This window comes from Eulemur rufifrons, chromosome 2, assembly GCF_041146395.1.
Source record: "Eulemur rufifrons isolate Redbay chromosome 2, OSU_ERuf_1, whole genome shotgun sequence".
Taxonomy (NCBI): Eukaryota; Metazoa; Chordata; class Mammalia; order Primates; family Lemuridae; genus Eulemur; species Eulemur rufifrons.
In genome coordinates this window covers 66,949,280-66,958,807 of record NC_090984.1, presented here as the reverse complement: position 1 = coordinate 66,958,807, position 9,528 = coordinate 66,949,280, and the positions used below count along the sequence as shown (strand labels likewise).

The 9,528-nt window shown below is 39.2% G+C and overlaps 1 protein-coding gene across 1 annotated transcript in view; it reads left to right on the top strand.

Moving 5' to 3' along the window:
• Window positions 1-3,063: 3,063 nt before the first annotated feature.
• HEATR5A (HEAT repeat containing 5A) overlaps window positions 3,064-9,528 on the top strand; it is a 108,907-nt gene continuing 102,442 nt past the window's right edge. The window contains exon 1 of the mRNA XM_069486407.1: window positions 3,064-3,146. The gene's annotated coding sequence lies outside the window, so the exon portion shown is untranslated. The remainder of the gene's footprint in view (window positions 3,147-9,528) is intronic.

Genomic DNA, 9,528 nt, shown 5'->3' with positions numbered 1-9,528 from the left:
AGTAGTTGAAAAGTAGGACACATTTCCATTTAATTAAGGTAATGAAACTGGCATTTTTCAGAGTTCTGTCCTTGTTTTCTCTCTTTAGTTTTTTCTTTTTCATTGTGTCAGTTGTCAGCTCCAGGTAGAAAAGTTCTGAATCTACATCTCTAGCTCTGACCCCTCTTCTAAGCTGTGGTTCCACATTTCCCCTGAGAAGCTTTTACTGTCACCTTTAATGTGACATTTTTAAAATTAAACTCATTATTTTCCCCTTCACACTGATTCTATCTTCTAAATTCATTCTCTTAGTCACCCAGCTCAAAGTTTGGAGCCATCTTTGAATCTTCTATAAAACTAGTGGTTGGACTCAGTGATACATATTATCCCTTCTAGCTCTAAAATTCTAGTAGTGTTATTTTTGTACCACATACTCAGTCAAAATGAATTACTTTCTCTGCTTTGGGCCCACTGAAACTAATTTCCAGAGTTTTTTCAATATCTAATAGAGCATATCCTACTCATCCATTCTTATGTACCCTTCAAAGCCCATTTTAAATATCATCTCTTTCTTTAAACCCTTCATGGGCTGCTCAACTAAATTTCGTAGTAATTGCCCTCTCCTTTAGGATCCTATAATACTTTTGTACCTTTTTTAGGTTACTTTACAATCCCCTATACACATACACACAATATGTATCCTATATATAATATATAAATATATCATATATTAGGTATATATATTGTTCTTTACAGTACTCTATACATACATACACACACTGTATATATACATTATATGGTACATGTGTATTATTTACAAAACCCCATGCACACTACATATATATATGTTATGTAAAACATATATATATATATAACATATATATAGTGTGTGGGGGGGTTTGGTAAAGAATAATATATAACTAATATGTATGTAGTGTATATGTCTACATATATTAAGTGGAGTAAGAAGGATACCAAGGGGGATGCTTGGCAAGGGATGTTGGGGTCTGAGCAGGGTGAGGAGGGCTTATGGGCTGGACATGAATACAGGATGTGGGACCAGGGGTAAGGAAATAGATGTGGGGGGTTTGAGGTAGCTAATTTTGGGATTTCAGAAATTTAGAGGGGTAAGGGCAGCATCCTCCAAAGGAACAGATGGCAGCTATGGGTGATTGCTTACATATAGGGGGGTTGTTCAAATAAGTAAATATCTCAAGGATAATGGGAGCCAGGTTTCTCTCCATAGGAGAAAGTAGTTACAAATGTGAAAGGGCAGAAACTAGAATGAACTGTGTTGCTGGATTGAAGGTATTACTGTGAACATATGATTTTTCAGCATATATTGTTAAAGAAATATAGCTATAAATGTGTGTAAGTATACGTATATAGATAAATATTCCCTAGCTGCATCCACTGAGACAGCCTGGGCTGTGATACCCCAGTAGCAGTGAGCACACTTAGTGCTTCTAAATACCATTCTCCATTATAAGGAATCAGGGCTCCTGGATAAATGGCTGCACCCAAGGCTGGGAAAAGATGACCCTGGAACATCATATTGTGCCAGAAAGTAAGGGAGTGCTCAAAGAATGATGGGGATGTGTCAAAAGGGCACAGAATAGTAAGATGTTAATGTAGAATCTGGATGATGCATATATGGTATAACTCTTTTAATTTTGTATTTTTAAAATGCTTTAAAATATTTAAAGAATTTAAAACACACACACAAAAACACAGAAGCTAGAATGAATGGGGCTCCTACTGACCAAACTTGGGACAATTTGAGCATCAAAATAAATAAGGATAGAAACAGATTATAACCCATTTAACAAAACAGGAAAGTCTGGATCAATAGTAATATAAATATAGTAATTGAAAGTTTGCTGAGAAATAAGAAATTTACAAATATCTTGAAGCAAGACAGTTTAAAAGACTTCCCCACAAAATATTAATTACAAAGAGGAAAAAAATAACTTTACAGTGAAGAAGCCTGGCAGATACCACCTTATTAAACATCAGTAATGAGAGAAATTAAAATCATGCCACCTGATAAGATGCAATGAGAAGTAGACAGCATGACATCTGTGAGAGCCCTGTCAAAGGACTCTGTCCTGTCATACCTAGTCTGAATCATGAATAAATATCAGACAGACCTAAAGTGAAGGCCATTCTACAAAAATAACTGACTAGGAATCTTCAAAAGTGTAAAGGATATGAAAGTCAAGGAAAAACTGGAGGAAGTGTTCCAGATTAGAGGCAACTAAAGATATGTGACAAGTAAATACAATGCTTGATTCTGAACTGAATCTTTTTACCATAAAGAATATTATTGGGACAATTGGCAAAACATAATGTATCACGTAAATGTTTTGATTTTGATAGTTATATTGTAATTATGTAAAAGATACTTAGGGACAATATGGCGTGGTGTCAGCAACTTAAACTCAAAAGTTCAGGAAAAAAAGTTCTTCGTATTATACTTGCAAATTTTTTGTAAGTTTGAGATTGATTAAAAATAAAAATTGAATAATTGTATTCAAAACGCTGATTATAGTGGGAAAACGCACAGGACTCAAGCCAAGAGGCTGTTAGTCTCAGTTCCACCATCGACTCAGTGTGTGACCTTGAGCAAGTCACTTTACCTCAGGCTCCAGGCTCCCGAGGGTCCCTTCCACGTGTAGCATTCCACCATCTACACCCACAGCACTGGCCCTGTCTGAATTTCTCCAAGCTCCAGCTGTGTCTTTGCCTTCAGATGCCCCAATACTGCACCCACGGATTCTGGCCTGCAAGAAAAACAAACAAAAATAGTTGTGGCCAGAATCTCCGGACTGCAAAGCCGCTGTCCTCGCCTCCTTTAGGGCCGCGGTCTCCTCCATCGCTCCTTCGGCGGTGGAGCAGTCATGCCTGCCAGAGTGGGCACTCGATGGCTCGGCAGCCGACTGGCGGGGCCTCAGAACCGGCGGCGCGGCGCAGGGCGCGCTCCCAATCGCTAGCTCCCGCCGTGCTCGCTACTGCTAGCTTTCCGGCCCCGCCCCGCGCGCGCCCCTCCCGCCCCTCTGCCTCCCAGTCGCGGTCCCAGGCAAATCCAGGCGCTGCCTTGCTTTGCGGAACAGCCGGTAACGTGGCGGGACTCTTGACGGGCTCTGAGCTGACGGGGACTCCCTAAGGCAAGCAGTCGGGAATCCCGGGAGAGGGGGTGGCTCCGGGCGCAAGGGGGCGTTGTCCAGGCTGCCCGCTGGCTGGGTGGGACAACTCACCCGGGCCAACACATCCAGTTGAGCGTCTTGGGGATCCCCGGGGTAGTCGCGACAGCTATGTGGTCGCGAAGGAAGCTGGGACCCCGGGAGCGGGAACGGGTCGAGGGCCTAGGTGTCGTGGCCCAAGGGGCCGGAGCCTGCTGAGGGGGGGCTGACTAGGGCGCGGGGTCGGCTGGTGTTTAGCGCTATCGTTCTTTCCTCTCGGGCTCCGGGAAAGTCTGGCTTCCCCCGAGCACAACAGGTAGGCGTGGACTCTGCCCGCCAGCGGGAGCCCGGGACGCCAGGCGCGCGAGAAAGGTCAGGAGGTTGGGGCCCTGCTAGTCCGCGGGCCGCTCCCCGGACCCGCCCTGCGGCTCCTGCAGCGCCAGTGGTCCACCGGGAGCGGGGCCCCAACCCCGCCATCGGGCTAGGTTCCTCGGAGACCCGTTCGTTTTCTGCACGCAGCCTTCGAGACGAGTTTCCAGAAGGGAGCAGTGGAGAGAGAGAGTAGATACTGCTTTCTCTGTGGAGAACTATTTCCAGTCCTTCTCTCCAGGAAAGGAAGACTTTTCTGAGGTAGCATTTGCTCAGTATGAGTAAACATTTCTTCTTACTCTACTCTCAGCCAGCACGACGTCATTTCAAGTGATTATAAAGTCTTTAGAAACTTTGTAGAAGGTTTTTGTGGTACTTATCGCAATAACGTATACATCGGGCAAGTTAAGATAATTTTCTTGACTGTCAAGTCAGATAATGGTAGTCAAATGGCATGAGGTTCTTCATTAAAGGTCATAATTAACACACTGTTTTTACGTGCATTCATTTATTCTACAAATATTGACCTTTTATGAGCAGGCTAGAGGAGACGTTAAAAGTCTGAGGAGGTTAAAAAAGGGCGGGGGGCCGTAGCCACAAGTACAGTTAAGAACTTGGAGAAAAAATATTCTGGATGGAATTATTTAAGGTGTAGGGAAAGCAGAAGTGTCATTACAGCTGGGCATCGGATGGATGGATAGGAAATTGTCTTGTTTCATTTTCCAACCGTTCTGGATGGTATGTATGCCTTTGAGAAAGTGATTTTAGGCAAGCATTGAAGCTGAGATTTGTGTTACATTTTAATACTACTGATGTTTTTCTTTAATAAAATGGGTAAGCAGGTAGAGTTAATAACATAATGACAGTTGGAGAATACTGGAGGGTGGATTTGTTGTGCCTTGGAATGCAGTTATTTTACATAGATAGCTATAGAATAGGAAAAGAATCCTGACCTGAAAATCAGGAGACCTGAATTCTAGCTTTAAGCTCCTTCACTATTTATGGATCTTAGATTAGGCCACTTTTCTTTTCCATTTTCTTTATTTATGATTGTATTAATATCTGACTTTTTTTTTTTTTTTTTTTAAGAGATGGAGTTACTCTGTTGCCTAGACTGGAGTGTAGTGGTGTGATCATAATTCACTGCAGCCTCAAATTCCTGGGCTCAAGCAATCCTCCTAATTCAGCCTCCCAAAGGACTGGGATTATAGGCATGAGCCACTGTGCGTAGCCTGTATCTGACTATAGTGACAAAAAAATATATAACTCCAAAATACCTTTTTAATTCTTAAATTATTAATGAAAATTAACTGTATTACCTTAACAAATACATTCTCTACAGAAAAAATTACCTTTTTACTTGTCTTTAACCAATGCACTTATCTTCCTTCTAGCTTTATTTCAAAGAAATAGAGGCAATTTATAATAATCTTCATGAGCCTTTCTTAATTGTGAATAAAATAAGGGTTAAATTCTGGATTTTTAAAAAATTATTAAATTCTTTTATTCTAAATCCTGGTTAACCAGTGTAATGACATTGCATTTTTTAAAAAAGCTTTATTGAGTCTTTTGTGGTTCGTGAATTATCCCATAGCATAATTGAAGAGTTTGAATAATCCTTTAATATGACCATAGTCCTCTCATATAAAGAGCACTTCTGCTTTTTAAGGAGACAGGGAGAAACTGTTATTAAATCTCATTTAAGAAATCAATTAACTGGGGCCCAAGGAATTAGTACAGACTTGCCTATTTCATTTAATTGAATCCCTTGTCTAGTTCTAGTGTTAAATTTTTTGGATTAAAATAGTGGTTGGTAACCTACAGTTTGTGGGTCAGATCTCTCCTGCAAGGTATTATTGGAACACAACCATGCTTTTTGCTTATGGCTGCTGATGTGTTTATGAGTAGTTGAGATAGAGACTGTATGGCCCACAAAGCCTGAAGTATTTACTGACTGTTCCTCTAAAGAAAAATTTGTGGGCCCCTGTACTAGAACTCTGAATGTTTAACCGTTAAATCTTTTGTAGGGGGAAATAGGTTAAGTTCAGTTTTAATTCTTAATCTTGCTTTTTCATTATTATATACGGTAAATCTAGGATACATAAATGCCTCTGGATCCTAGATGTATAATGATAGAAGAGGGGCATGGCTTTTCTGCTACCTTTACCTAGTATAAAGTTTTATAAAATTAGCAATTCTAGTCATTTAGAAGTTTAGGGAAGGGGAAGAGTTTTTATATGTTTCTCTAACTTTCTAGTTTTTAGTTTTAATTTAGATCTGGTATGGAAAAATTTTTTCATTTAGTAAACTTCTCTCTTTTTAATATATCATTCATGGTGTTTATCATAAGAAGCAGTAAGTTGCCTTTACTCAAAACATTTTTTTAAAAAGGAATCTAAGGATATAGCAGTTGGTCATGAGATCAAAGTTAGAACGCTCTAAACAGACACTAAGCAGATATATTGAAACTGGAGGGTATATCCTGAATAATGCTTGGGCTTTTTTAAAAAATAATAACAACAACTTAAGAGATACTTATTTCTAGAAAAGAAGCATGATATAGCCATATTAAAGCATTATGTTAGTTACCTGCCTAAGAAATTGGAACTGGGTCTGTGACACAAAAGAAGGAAAACTTGGAGGTGATAATTTTAAATATTTAAAGCTGTGTATACACTTCTGCTAATCTTAAAACCATAGTATGATGCTAATTTTATTAAATAAAATGTTTTATGGATGTATTTTTTCAGTAACTTAGTTGTCCTTATTGCCCAAGTAATGCTTCTCTATGGGTAAATATGCAGCAACATTTGTATCCTTTTCTGTTACATTTGTGGGTTTCTATATGTTCAATATGTACATATTTTTGTGTCTGTACACAAAAATAATACCTTACTTAATACAGGTAATACATTTTTATGTAAGTAAAGTTACCAAAAAACTAAAATTACCCATTGAAACACCAAAACTTTAAAAAAATATTTAGGGTGGAAATCAGAAGAAAAGAAAAACTAATATATAGGTATAAAATACTTTAGTCTTAATTCCAGAGTCCAAAATCCTCTGAAAAATTTTTTTCTTAACTCATTTGGCAGCGAAACATGGCCTCAACTGATGCAGAAATATTTATAGTCATTGTTTATCCCATCTTAGGTGAATATGCCTATCTTTAGCTGCAGAAATATCAATTAGTTTGATTTATGGAGTGATGCCCCAGACCAACTTAGAGGTTTAATGTAATAAATGGTATGTTTACTATATTACATGGATAGGCCATGAAAGTGGCAGCCAGAAGGCAGTTATATGGAATTATTGCAGGGAGCTCTACTTGCAAAGTTAAGAGCCTAGCTGGACATGTGGCAGGAAGTGAGAAGCAGTGTCTGTCAAGGAAAGTCCTCAAGTGGGGCTCTAAGAGGTCAGAAATGTAGCTAAGTTCTAGGCTAGGTATTCTATAAGGTGTGTTGTGAATTAAAAGTGGGAACCAAGAGGAAGAGCAAGGATGTCAGACAATGGAGTGGATTAAGGGTGAGTCTGTGAATTCTAACCAGGATGTAGGAGCCATGAGTAGAGGGGAAAAGGAAGATTCTAAACCAAGCAGGGTCTAATGGCTAAACTAGGAAGCACTAGGTGGCAGATTGCATGAGTTATTTTGAAAATTGAGCAAGAGTTCCTGACCTCTCTTGTAAACCCTGCTGTGCTGGGGGAATATTGGCATCCCGTATACTTTGCTATTACACTAAGTAGCCCCATATTGCTCTGCTTTTTAAAATATCTATATTAAATAGTATTTCAGTCTGTTCTGTTACTGTTAACTGCCTGCTCTGAATTCTTCCTGCTCTCAGTGGGTTTGTTCCTTTACTATTGATGTATTTCTCTAGCTGGAACCCAGATAACTGGGTTATTAGTCATGTCTAAACTAAGAACAAATAGGCTTTTATATCCATAAAATCCATGAGTTCTGAAACAATACTGTATGGACTTTTGTTTGTTTATTTTTTGCTTCCTATTACTGGATTCTCAACTAGGTACTGAGTACTTAGATAGCCAGTGGTTTTCAGATGAGTATGGTGGAAGATGCAAAAAAGAGTAAAACTTAAAATCTGCCTCTGGCATTCCTAAATGTCCAGAATGAAATATCCTTTCCCAAGGGGAGATGGGAGAGGTGGTATGTGGAATGAAGAGTGATAAAAATAGTCAAGAACAGCCAAAGACTAATACTTTTAGTGGCTTACTGATTTACTGTCCAGATGGAAAGGGCTCTCTGGAAGCTGATGTCTCTAGAAGACAAAAAACACTTTAACAAAAAGCCTCAAAGTACTGGAGACATAAGAGGAGAGTGAAATGATGAGAAAGAACAACAAATTATAAGGATTTGATGCTTTAGCAGCTGTGGCAATAACTGTGTCAGTAATAGCAGCAATTATTGTAGAGACTGTAGGAAGTAGTTGAAGGAACATTGGTGTTGAAACTAGACAGACGTGTATGTTACTACTGGCTTTCTTCCACTGAAATAGCAATTTAGCCTTGGACCGATTTCTTAACTCATTATCTTCATTTGTAAAGTGAGAATAATAATTCTAAGTTTCAGTGTTATAAGTATTAAATGATAATGAAAAGGTTTTAGTGAGTAGATCTTCAAAAAATATTCCTTTTCCTATTATTGCTTTATTAGAGTTGGTTCCTACTGCATGGCCTTCCCACGAGAACATTTCCTTTTATACGTCAGTTTTCTCTTTTGCAATCTGGAAGAACTGCCCAGAAACAGTTATACTCCAACTGGGGCTTCCATAGGCAATCTCTCCTTCATTGAATCCAGTTTATGCCATTTTTCTCATCCGTAAGAGTAACCTGCAGTACTTTGAAAAAACAAAAGAGGAAGGCCAAGTAAATTCCATCCCCACCTCTGGTCCTTTCTCACCTCAACTTATAAATTCCTTATCCTGGTAACTCCTGTTTCTTTCCTTTTCCACCCTAAATTTTATACCCTATATGATATGATCCCCTTCCGTTTTTGTAGCTGTATTTGCTGTTCTCATTGCTTTGTATCATGCAGTGATAGGATGCAACATTCTTCTCATTCCTACCAAGTTTGCAGGAAATATTCTTGGAATCTTGGTACACTGGATGTATTTTCATTCTATATTAAAGTAAGATCTTAGTGCTATGCCTAGTACATGTTATAGTTAAGCTTTTGTGGTATGACTTAGGAGACATGATTTATTTGATTATATAGGAATTTATGTTCAGAATTCCAAAAATCAAAATTTAAAATTTAATGGTGCACCAAGCAATTTTTAGTTTGGAAAGGGTGTGTATATGAAACATATTTAAAAGTGTGAATAGGCTAAGTGTGGTGACTCAGGCCTGTAATCCTAGCACTTTGGGATGCTGAGGTGGATCACTTGAGGCCACCCTAGGCAATAGCAAGATCTTGTCTCTACAAAAAAAGAGACAATAAATTAGCCAGGCATGGTGGCACGTACCTATGGTCCCAGCTACTTGGTAGGCTGAGGCAGGAAGATCTCTTGAGTCCAGGAGTTTGAGGTTTGCAGTGAGCTATGGTGACGTCACTGCACTGCACCCTGGGCATTAGAGTGTGACTCTGCCTCAGAAAAATGGCTCATGCCTGTAATCCTAGCACTTTGGAAGGCTGAAGTGGGAGGATCTCTTGAGGCCAGGAGTCCAAGACCATCCTGAGCGATATAGTGAGACCCCATCTCTACAAAAAACAAGAAAAATTAGCTGGGCATGGTGGCAAGTGCCTGTAGTTGCAGCAATAACAGAAGCTGAGGTGAGAGGATCACTTGAGCTCAAGAGTTGGGGGCTGTAGCGAGCTATGATGTTCCACTGGGTGACAGAGCGAGACCCTGACTCAGAAAAAAAAAGTGTGAATTACACAAATTTTTATGTGAACTGATAAATTTTGAATATGCCAAGTTAACTAAAACTGTCTTTTCTTTCTTTATTCATATTCCAGGAGTAGCTAAGAGAAGATTCT